The sequence below is a fragment of the Thunnus thynnus genome, chromosome 9, assembly GCF_963924715.1.
Source record: "Thunnus thynnus chromosome 9, fThuThy2.1, whole genome shotgun sequence".
Classification (NCBI taxonomy): domain Eukaryota; kingdom Metazoa; phylum Chordata; class Actinopteri; order Scombriformes; family Scombridae; genus Thunnus; species Thunnus thynnus.
In genome coordinates, this window is record NC_089525.1 from 9,781,630 (window position 1) to 9,798,593 (window position 16,964).

Here is a 16,964-nt window from a genome sequence, read left to right on the forward strand (position 1 = left end):
ACACTTATAGCATTCACACTGACAAACAACACACTTGAACACCCACACGCCATAGAGAAAGAGAAAAGGCCAGTAAAGATTTTATTGTGTGAACCCCCTGCTCGTGGTTTTTCTGCACCGCCTTAACCATTCAGCCACCAGAGTGCTGCCTACCTCCATTATCCCTCACACAGTAACACCCAAGGTTAATGCATGTATGTACAAAGCGAGTCATTTACGTGACACAGCAGCGCCGGCGAGCTCGAATGTGTGCCCACTAGCGTCGGAATGAGAGCGTGACCAAGAAGCGGTGGAAATCAGTGCGCATGTGTATGTGTGTGTGTGTGTGTGTGTCCAGGTCCACTCGCAGAGCAGATCAGTTCTTGTCAGAAGCTGTCAGGAGCCAGGAAACCATCCTGGACCATTTGACTATTTATAGTGTACATGGGTCAGATCTCACATCGGCACTGCATTCCTGAGCAGCGTGGAGAAATCCATAAGGTCTTACACTATTCATGCCCTCTGAATGTGGCCTAGAGCGAGGAAGTAGCTGCTTTAACTTTTCAAAGACCGTTTTTATATCTTGACTACAGTTAAAACTTTTCTTTCTTTTAGATCTTGACTAAGGTATAACTTTTTTTTCCCCACTGCTTCTTACCAGACTACCAGTTTCTTTTCATGATATCCACTTCTACTCTCTCTCTCTCTCTCTCTCTCTCTGATCTAAAGCCCGCTGCTGATTCCCCAGAAGACCAGGGAGCAAACAAAAAACACAAACAGGCGAGAATACGCAACAGCACAATTGCCCCCTACGCGCATTCACATGCACAACAACACATTAACTCACAAGGACACACAGACATTTGACCACAAATGCACAGACACACACAAGGAGCAAGAGACACCACCCAAAACCACTTAATCAATATTCCTGACAAGGCAAAGCCTTATTCAACACATTTGATATTCCTCCTCTCTCGCAAGATAAATACATGTCACTGTCCTCCTAGAAGGACTAAAAGGCTGTTCACACTAACTCGCTTTGCAAATAAAGCATTACATCAAGACTGACAACCTCCTAAGCTCTCTGCATCAGCCACTTCTTGGTAAAAAGCCTCTTTCAATAATGCATTTGACCACTAAAACCTCCAACACCCAAAGAGAAGCAAAGTGGCAGCATTATAGATGCAGAATTAATTGATAAATCAATGCCTTTGATTCCAGAAATTGGATTTGGTGATTAGACAGTATTTCCTGCGCACCTCCTTTATGAAGTTGTTGATTACAGAGAAATGAGTGAGTAAAGAGCATTATCCCTGCAGAGGAGTAACTGAAAAGATCTACTAGCTACTGAGCAGCATTACAGATTGATTTCTGAATGCTAAGTGGGCTAATCTTCCATCTACATGTTACATTGCGATGCTTGTCATTTGGAAAACCCAGGCAGTACGTGGGAGTAGAAGGATTTTTGTGATGTTCCCAATCCAGTCCAGTCCAGAGCGCTCCCTGTGGCTTCTCTTTCTCCTCAGATCTGTTCTCAGCCCTCACCTCCTCTGTGATTCTCCTGGCCTCTTGCAGGCTCAGGACATGTGGTGGATTGAAGTTCATGCGCATGCCAGTTCAATAATTTAAGGTTCATGCAGATATCATCTCAATAAATTAAAGGTTAACATGTATTGTTAATTTTTGGAATTAATAGTGCAGTTTTAAAATTATTAGAAAACTTCAAAAATTCATGTGTGGAATTCATTAGTAGAATTAAACCAACAGGAGTAATGCAGTAAGAGAAAAGAAGGGAAAATGTCCTGAATAAAAATTTAAGCCGATGAAAAACAGTAAAATAGTCTGTAATCTAAACTGAGGGAAGCCTCTAAATCTGCCGAGTAGATGACGGGCGATTTGTCCTTGGTGATTGACTGCTTATCTCTGTAAAAGTCCAGAAGAGGGAGCTCTTGTCCCGGCTGCGTCATTTTCCATAAAGATACCAGAGAGTGAACATCGTGAACACTATCTTTATTGACTCTCTCCCTTTTCAGGCACAAAAAACACGTTAAAGTTGCCAACATGTGTCGAATAAGTTGGTAAATGCTTTGGGTTCAGTTTAACATGTTAGCAACTGCTACGGATTAGCTACAGATAGTTAGCAATGGCGGCACAACATGTTTTCAGCATAACTACATTAAGTGGAAACACTGTGTGAGCCACAGGTTTTGGGTGAAACTTAATCTGGGATCAGAGGAAGTTATCATGGCACAGAGAAATTTCATATTGCTTAATATTGAGAATTGGATTGTGGGTTCAGGCTATAACCAGGAATAGACATGTCTGCTCGTTGGATTGTGAATGTACATGTGAACAGTGTTATGGGAATGTTTGCTGAAATTTACCGCTGTACCCTGCTGGTTGTTACTAAAATAGCTACTTGAAAGAGGTACTTATTTTTATGTATTTTGGACTAAGTTGTTATACAAAAATGTTATTTAAGACTTGTGCGTAGGAGGTGAAGTTGCAGCCATGTCTGCCAGACTAAAGGGGAAGTTTAACAGAATCATTTAGCTGTGAGAGTTCATTCTGTATATTCTCATCTGTATATTGTTTGTTTACTGGTGACAGCACGATTAGATTTATAGGTCTGTTCAAAAATACACATTTTGTGTATAAAGCACCTTGAAGGAAGTTGAGATGATTTATGTTGGACTGCAACTGAAATGGAGGGTAATGGTAATAGACAACTATTGTGAAAATGATTATGGCTATACTATTAATATGTTTTCTTCTTTGTCAACAAAAGTTTGAAGTATTCACCATAAAGACGCCAGAGAGTGAACATCGTGAGCACCATCTTTATTGATTTTCTCGCTTTTCAGGTTATAACAAATACAGGCAGAACTCAGCAGCCTTGCACAGGAAAATGCTCCCTAACAAAAAGAGGAGCGGCTCAACAAAGGCCACAAGACTCAGCTGGGAGCGAACCGTGGTCCAGGTAGTGCTCTTTTGTGAGTCGATGAGACAGAAATGTGTGTGGGCTGAATACATTCATCCATATGCCTGTTCGGTGTAAAGAAACCATAAATGCACCTCAAGGTTATAGCATACGGTTTGGTTATCCACGCTCTCAGACAGACATGGGAATTCAACCCACCAAGTACAGTATGAATGCCAGGTTGTTAGAAATCTAAGTGATGTTTTCTGCCCTGAATCCCCCTATGTGTGTGTCACAGTTTTACTAGATAACAAATCATTTAAGCTTGAAATCAATAGCACATACTGTAAAATGTAGTCATTTTAAGCAAATTTTCTATTCAATACCATATACTGTGCTTTGTTTTTCATTTATCCCACATCTTATTTCCCATTTGCAGCCTTTTCTCTCTAAAAATTTGCTAGGCAAAACTACATCAGGCATGTTCCCTAAAAATTTGCATTTCTCATTTTGTTGCTTGTCAGATGAATCATTGTGCCTTCTGAGCACATTTAAGAGAACAACATAAGAATTTTACAAACAATTCCTTTTCTAGGCACATCGGGTCGGGATGACATGCAGTGCATGCTGTAAAATGTGGGATTTCAGGATTATTACATCTGGAGACAACATGCATTAGGTCTGCTTTACTTGAAAAAAATGGCTGTACACTGCTGCCATGATTTTCTTGGAGTAGATATCGGCTTTTTGCTCGAATCACTTTTCTTTGTGCAGTTTGGCTTGGCGTTCTGGCAGAGAATACGTGTCTCTGCAGTCAGAAGTCAATTTGGGTGATGATACACATACTTGAAATACATCCCAGAGTTCATGGTGGATCAAGACTCATTCTGAAATTAAACCTGAACAACAAAACAACTCCCGCTTTGCAACATGCTGAAAAACATATTGAACTCAATTGTACAGTACAGTACAGTACAGTACTGTATTGTATTGTATAAAACATGGCTTCCAACAGAGATGCATCAAGCACCGTTTTGGAGCTATTCATCTTTTCTATGGGTTAATAATTCATGATCATCTAGAAAGTAGAGCCATGAATATTACTGATGATACACATGAGGCTATTTACCAGTCAGCAGGAAATAGATGAACTCGTTTAAAAGAGAGATGTACAGTATACCGTCAACATGTTTTATGTTGCTAAATAAATCACTTCATAGGCATGCAACAAAACTGCATATGCAACTTATACATATTGAGATATTATTCATGTTCTTGAGGTAAAAATAGGAGCACAATGTGATGTTGATGTTTCATTGTGTTCTGCTGTGTTGCGGGTGTTTGGTCAACCCACTCTCAGATCAATCACTGTGTTACAGTTGCTATAAGAAACGGTAGTTGTTGTCTTCGGATTGATCATGCCAAAGTTTTTCTGAATATTTCATAGATCTGATTTTGATGGAATCCTTCCCTGATAATCTTCCCGTATTGATTAGACCGAAGGTGAAATGCTGCCGTACGTCTCGTCAGCCGTCAGTAAAAGCTGGCTGACTCCCTTTTGTCCTTTGTGTCAACAAAAGCGGGATAAAATCAACGCAAATATAATGGATTTTTACTTAATTATTTCGATGCCAACACCGAGATGCGCATGCTGAAGTGAAGGACAATTTATGTGGTAATAAATTGGGGAAGAAACAAAAATTGATTTTTCTTCTTCTAAAGTTGTCCACTGACTTGATTAATAAAAATTTCACGGTGAGAAATGAGTCCCTGTAGGTGTGCAACGGCTTTCTGTGAGAGTGTGTGTGTGTGTTTGTGTTTAATGTGAGTGATAGCGTGCCAAGAGTGTGTGTTTGTGTGTGTGTGTGTGTATTGTACTGCATGTGTGTGAGCCTGCTTAAATATTATATGCATATAGTTTTGTGTATGTGCAAATTTTGTGTTCACATACAGTACAGGAGGCGGACAAAATAAAATGGACACCCATACAATTACACAATCCTGCAGAAGACGCTTCAAATAACAACAACCTTCCACAAAGCATATTGTAGAATGTTTACAGAGGAGGTGGTGGACTAGATAAAAGAAACGCCTCGCAACATGACACAATCCAGTGCAACACAAGTGAAGTTCTCAAAAATTACCGCACACTTCAATCGACATCATGCTGACAGCTCTTCGGTCTCAGCCCTCCAGCTAGGTGTGTTCCATCAGCACTCCTCTTCACACACACACACACACACACACACACACACACACACACACACACACACACACACACACACACACACACACACACTCCTCTTGACAAATTAATCTCATATTTTACAGAGAGGTAGAGTGGGCTTGACCAATAAGCCTCTCGTGGTTCTGATCCTTCAGTCTTCAGAATTTAAAGGGTGGTGGTGGTGGTGGTGGTGGTGGTAGTGGTGGTGGGTGGGGGGGAGATGAAGGTGGAGGAGTGTGAAGAGAGGCTGTGATTGCATTTTCGCAATACAAATCACACATAACCCCCTGCATCTTATTTAACTGAATATAGTTCCTGACTCTTGCCTATAGCCCAATGGAGGAAGACAAGAGAGAATAGTGAGTTGAAGATGCCAGATGAGACATAGCCAAATACTTAAAAGAAGAATGCCTGAGGTATATACTGTTTGTGTGTGTGTGTGTGTGTGTGTGTCTGCAGCACTCATGACTGAAGGTGATTTTGGTTTTGATACTATTTCTGTCTTTTTCTCTGTTGCTGTTGGCCTTGCTTTTGGTTTCAACACTAAAATAAACACTATTTGGATTAGAGCTGTCAATTGATTAAAAAAACAAAACAAACTAATTAATCACACAATTTGCTGTGATTAATCGTGATGAATCGCTTTTTTCCTTCTTAATATTGAAGGCTGTAATAATGGATATTAAAATGCAAAATCACAGAATTAATGCAGAATCAACACCGAAGAAGTATATTTAAATTCATTGTTTAATAGCAACAGATTCTCTCCTGTGAACTACAAATATCCAATAAATCCATCAAGGACATTGACTGTCAGCTTGACATTTTTCTTATATGCATAACAGAAATAATAACAAAACCCAGGCTTTTAAAGTGCTAGCTGAATTCCTAAACCATCAAGGCCATTAAAATTAAATATCAGCTTAGAAGGCAATAATTTCTTATATGCACTAATATAAATGATAATTAACAACAATAAATGTGTTCCATGTTCAAGTACCAGCTGAATTTCAACAAGATCCACAACAGTCTATGAAAATATGAAAAAGATTCTGATTCACATGGAAGACACACACAGAGAGAGAGAGAGAGTTCAAAGGGACCCTTTTCCCTCACCAAAATGCAGCCTAACCTTGGAGCATTATTTACTTCCAGACAAGCTATCATGACATGGTTGGTACAAATAGATAACTCTACTAGGTCGTCTACTTTCATATGACACTAGAATCTTCTTCAAAAAACGGAGCCTTTTACAGCCTCTGAAAAACATTAATATGTTAATTGTTTTTAATGCGTTAAATATTTCAAATTAATTCAAAAATTAATTTTGACAGCACTAATTTGGGCACTTTATCATAGAGAGGGGGAAAAAAAAAACAAAATAGACTTGCATAGTTTTCACAAAAAGCTTGCTGATAGGAAAATATTTTTATCCATGAGGTTCTACTGAGTGAAAGAAAAGATAAGAGCAAGCAAAGAGGAGACATTTTGGTCTGAGACTGTCATGTTCATAAATGGAGTCTGATGTAAACCTAAAACGTAATATTTCAAACACAGAATACTGTTGTATTAAATTGGTACCAATCAGTGAAATAATGACCATGTGTTAGAATGAAGATTATCATATTCACTGTTGATTATCAGCAAATGCTTTAATGCACTTAGCACAGCAAAGAATGCCTTGCTGTGCTAAGTGCATTAACTGTGAACACAGCTGTAAACACTACCATATTTTTATGGAAGAGATTTTTATAGGGTAATTTGGCGATGCTATATTGCTTTTGTATTTCACTTTTTTTTTTTTTTAATCACAGTGCTGGTAATTTCCTTTCTGCAGAGTCCAACCATAGCTGAATGAATAGAGGAAACGCTAATTAGCACTGCAGGATTTGTTAAACAATTCCTCTTGAGGATGGAGCAGCATTGCAGCAAGAAGGTAAATATTTGAAGATGTACAATGGTTACATCTCTAAGTGTTTGTGTGTGCAAGTCTAGTGGTCCAGCGGCCTGATTACACCGACTGGTACGTCTTCTTTTACTTTAAAATTATCAGCAGGGTGGCGAGCACTCTGACACATTTTATGCTCTTCCAGCAATTACATTCTTACCATATGATGGACATGTGGAGAAGGAAGGAGAGAGTGAGGGGGGATAAAAAGTCCCACTGGGCCTCATATTGCCTGCGAGCTTCAACTCTGACTGCAGCACTAAGTGTTGTACTCAATATAATAAACAACCTCTGATGCCTTTCTCGTTGTCCTCTCGCTAATTCACGACCCCCGATTTTATTAAGGAAATTTAGATTTGCAGCGAACTTGTGGGGCAGCGAGGGAAGTGTGCGAGTGTGTGATTCCATGGGAGAAGGGAGCATTACAGTGCCAGGGGCTCCTGCATTCCTGGAATGAAAATTCATAAATAATGCAGGGCTGGATAACAAAAAGAACTCCCCCGCTGTCTCGCACAGTACTGCACTATCCAAAGGCCATGCAATATCACTCAAATCTCAGAAAAAAAAAAAAAAAAAACACAAATTATTAGACGCAAGTGAAGACTTTTTTGTTAGTGGTTTCTTGACTCAGGACAATAGGATCTGCTGACAGTCGAGGCAAAGCGCCAGTATCCTAACAATCGGCACTCCAGGCCTAAATCGTCAGGAAGTTGCACTGAAATAATGATGGGACTCCAAGCCAAGCAGCTGAGCGGCTTCTTTGGATCTCCAAAACGCCATATGCACAACCGGCTGAACAACAACAACTCTGAAAATTAAAAAGTGAGTGTGGAACAGCTGAAAAAGATAATTAATATAGCAGCACCGCTGATCATTAACTGCTGCTGTGGATGGAGCAACCACAGTGTGTTGGCTCAAGTTGAAACGTAAAATCCTAAATATCTAACTGATTGATTAGTCATGTGGTTGGTTGGTTGACTGACAGAAATGTCAATGCCTTATCAGTGGCATGTGCGCAGCATATAATTGGTGGAGTGACATTTCAATTCAAAGACCTGTCCTCTAATTGTGAAGGCGTTGCCATAATGGGTGTGCCATTTCCGATATGCACTTAATCACTGTTCATCACCACCTCCAGAGCATCATCCCTATTTGGCCTCCACATAGACAACAAGTTCGCACACACACACACACACACACACACACACACACACACACACACACACACACCTGAGAAGACAATAGCAGCCACCAGCTATGACACACTGGCCATCAGCACTACAGTGCAGAAGGAGAAATGAATGGAGGATTACAATCATCAACCTCCCCAGGTCCCATACATCTACATCATCTTCTTCTTCTTCTGTGCACGAGTGGAGTGACTGTAAGTGTGTATTTTGTACAGGTAGTGTGTGCGAGCGTGTGAAAAAGACACAGAGTGTGTGTGTGTGTATCACCTAACCTCCTTGCACAGATGCTGTCTATTAATCAAAAAGAGCAAATACAGACTGCCTCATTTTTATCATCACTATCAATAACACGCAAGCCAAGGAAAAATTAAACACGGTGCCCGCATCAATGTGAACGGCGTCAGGTAGGGAAGTGACACACATACACTCACAGAACATAGCTCATATACTGTAGGCTCTGGACTTGTAATTAAAGCTGTTTTTTGTTGTTGTTGTTGTTTTCAGGCCTTAAAATAATGTGGTAGAATGCAGGTATGCCTGATGGGTGAAACAATCCAAACATCAATACAGTTCTCTGAAAGATGTGTGCAGAGGCTGGATGGAGGAGTAATGCACTGGATCCATGTATTAGACATATTGACAAATTGTAGTTTCTGATTACAATGCATTTGCATTTTCAAATGAAAGGTATAGAGCTCCTTTCCATTCCACAGACCAGTAGAGCAAGCTTAACAAACCATGCAGGAAAGTATGGGAGTTTGCTTTTTTCCGAGAGAGAGTTTCTCGTTAATGGAGGAATATATTTAGACAATTATTCTGAAATATTTATTATTTATTTATTTGTGTGCTTATTTCATTATTTATTTATTGGAAATATGCCTTCAGTGGCTCACTTGAAGCAATTATTTATAATCTACTGTGAAGGAGAGGAGTGAGGAGGTCTAATTTAAATCTATCGGAGCATATCCATCCCGGTGCAATTTACGCTGCCTTCACAATAATTATGATTTATCAAAATGCATTTGCTGGTCTTAATTATTTACCCTCACACATTTTAGACACCACCAGTGTGCAGGAAAAAAAAATATCATGCAGCTCAATAATTTAGTCAAGAAATGGCTTCACCGGCTGCAGCATCTTCCAAAAGGCTCCAACTTCATCTGTTAGATGTAAAAATGGATATAACAGCTGTTTATCTGCGTAACACAGTGAGTCACAGTGTTGTAATGTATCATGACGTGCCTATTGGACCCTTTAGTGGTGGCAGTGTCTAGCCCGGGCCCGGTAGGCTGCGTTGATGTTGGGAGACAGAAGGCACGCGTCAGGGAGATCTATACCCCCTGGATCTCCGTTGCCCCTGTTGGCATCATTAGGCTACCTTAGTGCTGATGGAGATGGAGTGGACCAGCCGGAACTGGAGCAAAACAACTCAAGGCTGCAAGCGTTGTTGAACCAAAACCAATACGACACTTGCACACATGAAGCAGGCAGTCTGCCGTACTGTACTGTAGGTGAATTGTCATTATTTAGACTGGCTGTCAAAGAAGACACGGCTTGCATACAAAGTCTGCATCCTTACACTTCAAAGGAGGCGCACTCATTTTCATAAAACCGCACCATACACATACACACACTCACTCACTCTCTCTCCCCCTCACTATGTCTGCCTCTCTCTCTCACACACACATACACACATGTACACACACACATGGGCCATAGCACCGCACTGCACATCCGAACAGCTGATAATAACCTATTCCTGTGAACTCACGTTGTCTCAGCACCCAAACCTCGTTTAGCCAAGCAACATTGTAGCCGATATCCCCCCCTCAATGAGCCCACTAAAGGCCAGAACTGAACGCGTCGCTTACCTTCCCGACGTAAAGCCATTCCTTTAGTCCAATTCCATGCTATAAGAGCCCTGCAAATTCTGAAGACGGTGCAATTCCCCCGGTAGAAGTATGACTTGAGACGCGGTACTCCTGCTAAATGTGGATGAGACACCTCTCTCTCTCTTTCTCTCTCTCTCTCTCTATGTGTGTGTGCCTGCTGCTCTGGCTTCGAGGCGGCGGTGCTGATGCTGATGCTCGCTCAAATGCCGATAGAGGACGACGAAACGATTTCTGCGGAGAGGAAGGGATCTCCTTGCAGGGGCTGTACGCGGGCCAGCTCCGCTGTGCGGTGACAGGAAGCCCGGCGCGGTGCGTTTAGCCGCAGTTGAACCCGAGGAGGCTTGACGGGTGATGCTGTTGCTGGTGAGGCTCGGTGCCGCTATAACAGCATCCCTGGATCATACCACCGCACCGAGGAGAAGGGGGTGTGGCAGAGACCGGCCACACAAACACGCACAAGCCTTCCCGCGTCAGGAGGTCGTCTGGATCACTAGTTAGACTCATTCAGGTGATGCCATATGGCTGTTGTCCTGTGCTGGAATGCTGACTCATGAATACAGCCACACCGGTGAAAGTTTGGTATTTTCTCTCACTGCTGCTGCTTTGATAACCGTATTTTCCCAAATATTAAAAAAACAATTCATTGCTTCTGTATGTGCAACAGGCATTTTTTTTATTACAGAAATCAGCCATATTAAGGTAGAAGTCATTTTAGAAGCTGCTGATGGTTGGGAATACTTCTATAGAGGCTCAGATGATGAAGAGCAAAGCCAAAAATGTAAGTGACAGTGCTGTACATATACATTTAAAATGTAATATAACACTAATTTATTGCTGCAGTGGGCCAGATTTGTGATAACACCTGCAGATCATCTCATAAGATGTGTTTTTCTTTGCTAAATTAGTCACTTAATGATTCTGACCTGTGCTCCATGTGTGATGCATCAGTGTGGGGATTTACAGCCAGTCAGTTGCTGGTACAAACAACTTGTGAATGACAGGGGTTCTAATGATGCAGTTTATTATTTCCCCAAAGCACAGTACGCGTGGGGCTACAAACAACCATTTTGACAGCTGCTTCAGTCTATCTGCCTTTCAGCGTGTCTCGCTATATCCCCAACACCCCAGTAGCTATGCATCTTTTATCAACAAAGGTTTTGGCACTTTCCATCAGTTTCATCACTGGGTTCTCTCTAAATGGAGGCTGCAGTCCAGCAGTTCCTTGCAAAGAACAAAATCATCCAAGGGAGAACAGTGAGGGAAGAGGTCTTTACTTGGTCCAAGTCTGTGTGATAAAATTGTGCTGCTCTGACATAGAGATAACCAGTGTGTTTGTCATCTGGGTGTGGGTTGTCAATGTGGCTGCCAGGCTGCTGCTAGCGACTGTTTCTTGGAACAATGTCCAGCAAACACTGAGAAGTTCTATGCCATTATCTGAGGGTCCAATCAAGATGTCCTGTTATGGTTTATAAATAGTTCCAAAATGGAAGTTGTGCCAATTTGTTTTGGCTCACGATGTCAAAGTCATAACCCACCCTACTCTGCCTCTGACTGGCTGGTACACATTGCTTTCATTGGTTGGGTTGGTTAGGTTTAGGCATGAGGAGTGAGATTGGTAAGGATTAAGGTAAGAATATCAGGGTAAGCCAATCAGAGGCAGAGTAGGCCAGGTCATGACTTTGCCATCATGGGAAAAAAATGTCTCGTCAGGGACGTTATCCGGCCATCGGGCTGGACGTCCTTCCTGGGTGTCCCAGCCATAGCTGTGTCTTAATTTGCATAGTTCTATATTTACACTTGCTATTTTGAGTGCATAAGTGCCTTCACACTGACAAGTATAGCAAAAGGCAGTGCACTATGAGTACCCGGATGGTTCACTCACAACGGTCAAAAGGTTGAGTGTAGAATGCTGGACACGTCTCACCCTCATTGGTCACCATCTTGGCTATGTAGCGGAAGGGGAGGAATCACCAACCTAGCGGAGATTTTAAAGCAGGCTAAAAGCTGTTGTAAGTTTCACTGTAGGTCTCTTAATATCTCACTTTATTAAGTTTTAATATTTTTCCAGGCAGAAAGTAACAAGAACAAGAAAAGCTAAAATGATGGGTATGTAGACAGAAAAAAACATTTCCACAACGTAAAAAGCTTTCTGCACATTTCATGTGCATTAAATTATATTAAGTAAGGACGTCTCCTCAAGTATTAACCAAGGAAAATAAGCCAAAGCCAGGCTTGACAAACATGAGTTTTACAATTCCTTATGACAATGAATTATTTTCCACCACGTGATTCAGTTCATGCACTGCAAGCCTAACGTTGATACACACTCCTCTCTTGACCATCTAGCAGCGATTACAGCATAACTATTGAGACTCTAAGTAACTGTTTTTGTAGGCTACTCCACGTAGATCATAAAAACTTGAATATAAAACTGACTCACTAAAATTGGTCAAGAAATGTAAACGTTAGTGTTTTTTATCCAGTGTTTTTTATCCAGAAAAGGCGCAGCTCCCTGTTTGCTTGTATTTGTTTACAAGCAGTCTTGCCTAGTCCAATATGGCGGCAACGTTGACATAAAATCAAGCGGCCAATGCAGCATGTACATATATAGTAGGGTGACTTTCCCAATGGGAAAGTGGTCTCTTTTGGACCCTACTATATATGTGTATGGTCCCAGCAACATCAAAATATGTCATTACCATCATCAACGAGCTATTCTGCTACAGTTTATGTGCACAGTGTGCATTCTGCAGCTTTATACATCCTATATGTCCACATTTACAATTTAAGATGCTACACATTCTGGAACGGTCTAACTAATGTCCTGTCTGACCCAGATGTCTGTTATACATACTTAAAAATGTGTCACTTTCAAGATAATCCTGATAATAAATTATATAAAACCAAACACACAGCAAACTGTTGCTTTTCAAAGTGAGCAGCACTGCACATCCTCAGCTCAACTCTCGTGCTGAACTATGTGTATTCTTGCAAGACAGGCTATGCTACGCTAAACATGAATTATCAAAAGTATAAAGATAATACATCCATGATGAAGACATGTGGCTCAATAGTAAATGCTTCGTAACTTTTATTAACCCAGATAAAGCCTGCATCATTGCTAAACAGTTAAAAAATTTTAATTCCCAATGACATTGATTCTATGGGCAGAGGGCATTCCTCTAAGACAATTTGCTCTCAACCAATTAAAGGGGACCTATTATGCTTTTCCTTATTTTCAGTCATATATATAATGTTACGATTTTGAATGTTCATATTAAACATGGCCAAAGTGTCAAATAATGAGGTAAATCTATGTAGAAGTAATCCCTTTCAGCAAAAGGCAGTGGCTTCAGACTGCTCTGAATGCTCAGGTTCGAATAGTTATAACTACTTTCAGATGTCAGTTCGTGACGGACTTCTTTATATGGTCATCTGCTCCATGCACAGCACATGAGTTCACTGCTCCCTTCCACTAACATGCCATTTTTCGATTGTTTTGGAGGTAGTCACGCCAAACCATGACTTGACTTGAGCTGGCATTCTGTGAGTGTTTTTCCATTACAAAGAACTGCAAAGTAATATAAGTAGTTTACCTTTTGGAAGTGTGCTAGTTGTCTGCAGCTCTTCATCAAAAATCATCATCACTGTGGCTGTTTCTGCTTGTACTTTTCCCCCCTGCATTATTTCTAACAGATCCGCTGAGCAAAGAGCTCTTGTTATGTAATGTGATGCGGTGAGGAACACATTTCATTTTCTGTAAATTCTTCACAGTAAAAGTCTCCCGTTATTTAGTAATTTAAAAGCTTTTAATATGAAGCAGTAAAGCAGGAAATAGTGAGTTTTCATCAGCAGTAACTTAACACGACTCTGATACGGCTGCCCCTTGGCAGGCTTATGGAAAGCTGGCGAATCAGAACAGAGTGGGCTCATCGGTCGGGGGGGCCTTAAAGAGACAAGAGCTAAAACTGTTTCTTGGAGACAGAGGCTGAACTGAGGTATCATGCAAAGATACTCTGGTGGAGTCCAAGAATAAGAAATATAGAACTCGAAAAAGTTTGTATGGAAAATACAAAATAAAACACCCATAGATGTGTTGCACAGCGAAACTTTGAGAAGTAATTTTGAAGTCAGGTCCAGGTGGACCTTTTTTGAACATGGAAAGGATGACACCCTGTCACCATCTGTTCACAACCATTAGAAGGAGAAATTGACACTTAGACATACATATCTGTATTCCAAATATGTGCACATGTCCACTAAAAAGCAACTTGACTTGAGTTTTATGATTTGCATTTCATGTGCATGTTGCTGTTTGGTGTCTAACCAGAACCATTTTTGGCCGGGGGACATAGCGTCATCGTCTGAACAATGTTTGCTGGGTAACTGCAGACAATGGTAATGTATTTTGATCAGGAGTTCAAAGATCTCTGGAGTTTCTGGAAGTGTCGCCCTGCATCGGAAAACTGTGTGTTTCTGAGACCCCGTTTTTGCCTGCACAGTCCTAATGGCAGGCACATTACACCTCCAGCAGCTGGGTAAACGCTCTTTTAAAAGAGCAGTTCCTCTTCTGCCCCACACATCTCACTGAGACATCTCCTTGACAACCAGCTCAATGCAGAGATTTGAAATGTCACAGTGTTTTACTGTGATTCTTTTTTATCATTATGTTCTATAAAAGAGAGATAATAGATGTGGAGAGGGAAAGAAGATTGGCCTTGCTATAAGAAAAACATAGCCATCGCTTATTATTCCAGAAAAAAATGGCAAAAAGATATTGAAAGCATCTGAAAACATTTCACATCTAGCATGAGAGTATGGTTTGGAGAGGAATGGCATGTACTTATGATATTCTATCACATGGAGCTTTCATGGTAAGGAAAGTTTGTGGAGTTGACATTTTATAAGCTAATAAGCATCATTAGTGCCTGCATTTGGATGACAGATGCTCTATAGTGCTGGTTAGAGTGCATTCCAGACATAATGTCAGTTGCATTATATCTCATATCATCAGATTATAATGTAAATTGCATTAAAATGATATAACCTAATTGAACAGGATCTCATCTAGCAAAAAAAGTCAGTAGTGGAAACAAATAGGAGAACCCCATCTCCATAAGACCATATTTGCTGATCCAATTATTCCTGCCCTATTTGGATGACATGGAAGCACAGCTGAGCATAGGGAGGGATGGGGAGCACAGAGGTGGATTTAGAGCTGGTACTCCATAAAAGCGATGTGAGAGTGAGGAGAAAGCTACTGTTGCTGTTGTGAATGCTAAGATGGAGTCTAGTGAGAATAAGTTTGATGGGAAGCTGTCTGTGGTCCTGATATCCCCCCTCACCCATTAAAAGCAACTCACGCTTTAGTCTGTGTGACACATCTGTCGAAACTTGAATCGCTGGGATATATTATACTTTACATAGAGGCATGAGACAAGAGATATATCCGTAATGCATTTGCGCCTTGATGCTGCTTCAAGCCTTAGCAGTGATATTGGATTTTAAGTATCCTGCACTACTTCACTTCACAGCTGGAGGCAGTTTCCATGAGCATTATTTAGCCTTGTACATGCAAACGGCAAAGCCAACACAGTTTTTCTCCTTGGAACTGTGTGTTCCTAGTAGGCTGTGATTGATTGGCCCCTGATCAATCCTTCCACCATACAAAGTAGAACACAAGGTGGTTGTTGCATGCTTCAGATAGATGGATAGAGTACTTAAACTACAAACTAACAATTATCCTCTCAGTACTTTGCTGCAATTCTCTTTGCTGATTTTCTTGTTATCTTCCTCTTGCCCTTGCCTCCTTCTACCACGCCTTCATTTAAAGCTTCCTCCACTCTTATCCCATTTCTCTTCTTTTTATATTTCCTCCTCACTTCTCTTGCCTCCTCCCCTTTCAATCCCTCTGCTTCACTCCATCCCTCTCCAGGGTGACGTTGCTGAAGGGGTTCTTCTCTTATTCTGTAATGAGGGATCTCGGATCAATGCTGTCAACAATGCTCACCAGCTGCACCGGCAATACAGTATTATTCTGCCCTCGTGGTGGATTCCTGATCTCCAGGGGTGAGTTAACTCGCATATTCTTTCTCCGGAAGGGTGTTAGGGATGTGCTCCATCACTCTCCCCCTGTTCTCCACCAGTGCTCCGGCTCCACCCAGTCAGCCATACAGCTGAGTGTCTCACAGGAGACAGAGCCTACCATTTATTGAAATCTTTTTTTAAATGACAGAGCTATGACCTTTCTGATGCACACACTCCACAACCATAAATTCTCACAGATTTCATTTTACATTTCCTCCAAGCATTTCACAACCAAATTACACCTCCACAGCCTTCAACCTGCGGGCTGGGATCCAGTATTTTCATCTTCAATTATTACTTTTTTTACTTTCAGATGGTACTTTAGCACTTTTGGAACCAGATAAGTGTTTTGAAAGTTCTAAAAAAGAGTGCTATAATCTGTCCCAAATAACACACACATTTTGACAGCAGTTTCAAAGGCTGTCCTTTCTAAGCCTGTCATCAATTTCCCATCTGAAAAAGAAAAAGGAAGAAAAGAAGCAAGCATGGAGAGGTATCTATTGATTAATCACCAACAGTAAGAACCCTAATGTGCATACGACGTGAACCAGTTTCAAAGTGTTGACAGATGAAACAGCTATATAACCTCTCCTCCGTGACACATTCTCCTTCAAGCCTTTCTCTCATAATTAGTCCTATCCCTGAAAGGGCATGACATTAATAAATTCTATGTTAAATCCACATGTATAAACTGAGGGGGATTTGAAAGAAAGCAATA

At 41.0% G+C, this 16,964-nt stretch overlaps 1 protein-coding gene across 3 annotated transcripts in view; it reads right to left on the bottom strand.

Moving 5' to 3' along the window:
* tenm1 (teneurin transmembrane protein 1) overlaps positions 1-16,964 on the bottom strand; it is a 185,070-nt gene that overhangs the window by 155,483 nt on the left and 12,623 nt on the right. For 2 of the 3 annotated variants that reach the window (XM_067598741.1, XM_067598738.1), the window contains exon 1: positions 10,139-10,628. The exons of the other annotated variant lie outside the window; for it this stretch is intronic. The gene's annotated coding sequence lies outside the window, so the exon portion shown is untranslated. Of the gene's footprint in view, positions 1-10,138; positions 10,629-16,964 lie in introns of those variants that run through there. 3 annotated transcript variants of the gene reach the window in all.